Source organism: Argopecten irradians, unplaced genomic scaffold (assembly GCF_041381155.1).
Source record: "Argopecten irradians isolate NY unplaced genomic scaffold, Ai_NY scaffold_1158, whole genome shotgun sequence".
Taxonomy (NCBI): domain Eukaryota; kingdom Metazoa; phylum Mollusca; class Bivalvia; order Pectinida; family Pectinidae; genus Argopecten; species Argopecten irradians.
The window spans coordinates 12,455-15,969 of NW_027188625.1; the positions used below are offsets into that span (position 1 = coordinate 12,455).

The 3,515-nt window shown below is 34.6% G+C and overlaps 1 long non-coding RNA gene across 1 annotated transcript; it reads left to right on the forward strand.

Annotated features, from left to right (window-relative positions):
• Positions 1-846: 846 nt before the first annotated feature.
• LOC138313998 (uncharacterized) lies at positions 847-2,182 on the forward strand. Its single transcript, XR_011207309.1, has 3 exons — positions 847-982; positions 1,140-1,256; positions 1,912-2,182. It is a non-coding gene; the product is annotated as an uncharacterized lncRNA (long non-coding RNA).
• Positions 2,183-3,515: the final 1,333 nt, after the last annotated feature.

Here is a 3,515-nt window from a genome sequence, read left to right on the forward strand (position 1 = left end):
TAGAAAATGAATAATATTCGTTTTAGAAGGGGTAACTATGGGGTATGTTAGGTTTCACCAGGTTTATTTGTGATGAATACATTGATATGCTGACTGCAATCATAATCACGTGAGTGAAAATGTGCATGCTTTACCTGTTACTGGTATGACACGTGATGAATAGTATGAAAATGGGTGAATGCACCATTGTTGTTATTTTCAGCATATGCTACCCACCTGGTTTATAAGTGTTTGAATGTGATGAACTAGTAGGGTTTTATTTACACAAAATGAACTGTTTTTTTTAAGTTAGAAATTAACATCCTTAACAGAAATAATATGTTCTGGTGTTAAAATCAAATAGTGTACAAACCACTCCGATTTCGAATTACATTGTTAAATTATTAATATAAAAGGACATAATATACACTATGCTAACAGAAATCAGTGATGTTTCTCAGAACTCATATAAAGGCAAACCAACGTTGTTTAAACTTAAACAATTTTTCAAATTGATTATTAAGAACAAGAGGACAAATAACCAACTAATAATCAACCTGAATATGTCAATAAAAAAAAAACAACATAATCAGTCCTAAAAATAAAAAAGAAAAAAAAAAAAAAAATAAATAAATAAAATTTTTCGGGCGTCCTTGTGGTCGTTATGATGCGTCATATTAACAGTCTCTTGTTTATGATGTTGACGGAGAGAAACTTTGATTTGCAGCTACAATGTAGTTATTTCATGTTTCATGGTTTTTTTCATTTTTTAAACCATCATATGAAACTATAAATAAAGGAAATACATCACATTAAATTTGAATGCAATACATTCTGATACATTCTTTGATTCGTTACTTAGATTCTTCCCACAATCCCAGACTTGGCCAATGTGTGGCGTTATCACAATGAATCGACGTCTATGATGTCCATGATCGGTCCTTACAAACTTAGAGGAAACAGTTTTGGGAGTCTGAAGCCCGGGAATGAAATAAGCGATGAGGTACTTTGTCATGATATATTAATATACATGTTTTATTTAAGACAACATAGTTCGATTGAAATTTTAGTGATTTAAACATCGACCTCTTCTTCTTCTTCTTCTGTGTCTTAAAAAGTGTAACATTTGCCTATTATACGACTTTTGTGTGTATTTTCAGATCATCAACGCTTATATGCATGTATTGAGCAGAAACAACTTACCTCGCGTAAGGTCTATTGACTGCTTCATCTCTGGGTCGATAATGTCAACGGGCTCAACGGAAAAACTGCATAAAGTAATTTTTTATAAAAACTCAATTTTTCTTAACACTTGTTCATATTACCAATATTTTGAATACACGTACATCACACATTACATCGACTCACATACACACCTACACGTATATCGTCATCTTCGTCGTCTTAACTAATATGAACGTCGTTGGTGGCTGCAGGTTAATCATGCATGTATATCTTATATATCATGATTGAACGGTTTCATATATAAGCTAAAAATGTTGCATGTGGTAAATTATACAAATTTCACAAGTGCAAATAGTTTCTATGCATTATTCTCTAGTACAATTTATTTAATGTTTGATTTAACAATTTAAAGGCAGCAGCACTTTCAGGGAACTTTTATGGAAAAAGGTTTTGGTAACGGTTGTACGTAGGAATGTTGCATATTATATATATTATACAGAATTAAATCATTCCATCATTTTTAATTGTAGTTCAAACTGTAAGGTAATATTCCATGACTTTCGCAGTTCAACGACTTGAAAATTATGTCATATAACTTACTGAAACATTTTCGCATTTGCACATCTTAAAACATTGAGATGGTAAAATGATGATAGGACATGGTTTATATAATTTTCTGCTTCATTGTTTAATCCAATACTCCACGTTAGCTTGTCTAAACATAATTACATAATGCTATCGTTGCAGATGGACCTGTACAGTCACCAAATTTTATTATGTCCATTCAATTCCGGTAGTCATTGGGAGATATTTGTTGTTTTTCCGGTGAGAAAAATGGTAGTCTAATCCACTCGGAGAAAGTCCTGACGCGGTGCGAATTTATCAGCGATGTTGGCGGTCTTTCATCAACAGACGTCTGAACGAAGGCCTAGAGATGAATGGCCCAAAAAGTTGGGATATACACACTTTAAAGCATAGCAAACAGCTTGACTCAGTAAACTGTGGATTATTCGTGATGAAGTTTTGTTTGTTTGTTTGATTAATTAAAGTCCTATTAACTGAGCTATGGTCATGCAAGGACGGCCTTCCCTTGATATAGCGGTGTGTTGCGTGTAATGAGTTGTGCGTAGGTGCGTGTTTCGGTGAGACTGCGGTTATATTCCATGTTGTGTCTTCTTGTTATAGTAGGAAACTCTTGCCCTTTTGTAAAGTACCTATAACACTGGGAGCAATGCCGCCGAAGACAACCAATCAATACACCCCACCCGGTCACATTATACTGACAACGGGCCTGAACCAGTCGTCCCACTTCCCTATATTGCTGAGGCGCTAAGCAGGGAGCCAGAAAGACTACCCCATTATTAATTATGACTTTGGTGTGTCTCGGCCAGGGGTCAGAACCCAGAGCCTACCTCACATGTGGCGAACGCTCAACTAAAGAGGCCAATAAGTGAAGGCGGTGCCGAGAGGGACGGCAATAAAGGTAGGAAAAAAGTCAGTTAGGAAGAATAGGAAAAGATAAGATCCTAAATATTAGTCGGCCTTATAGCGATCATGCAATATGGGCAGCAGTTACAAATCTAACAGCCCTACCTGCAGGGCTGATGTGATGAGTACATAATGCGGGATTATAATCAAATATTATAATAGCAGCAGAGAAATGATTTGTCATGATGCAACATTTACCCATTACCACAAATTCAACTCATTGTACTAACAAATTATCATTTTGCCTAAGTAAAAATCTACCATTGTACTAACCATAATTAAACTCTTACAAAAATATGCATTAATTTATATTAATAACACATATTTGCATTCAGTGCATTATCAAAAATATTTATTGCATCGATTCTGACAACGCCTCATTAATTTTCGTCGCATCAATAATTTTGTCTTAATTTAATTCCAGTTTGCACAGATGATCATCGCATCAGACGACCCCTTGTCGCCGCTTACATTCAACCAAAGAAGTTGCGATAAAGAAAGGGAGGACATTGCGTCAATTCTTTTGATTTTTTAAATTCATTTATGATAAGGTTTAATTTTTTGGCAGATTTCCCATCTGATTTTATGCACAAACATTATTTCCACTTTTTATTTCACGTATTGAAGTCAGAACCGCTATTGACATTTTAATTTCATCGATAACGAAACACAAGGGTTATTTTTTTTGTAATTATTTAATTTTCTCTTTTGTTTCTGGCTTTCTGATTGGCCTATTTTTTTTTCATTCCACGATGAAAAAAAAATTTCGAGAATGGCGCGGAAACAACGTTTTAACGTTATCATGACGTCACAATAGAGAAACATTGACGTTGCGTATTGATTTGAAAAAATAATCCCTTGGA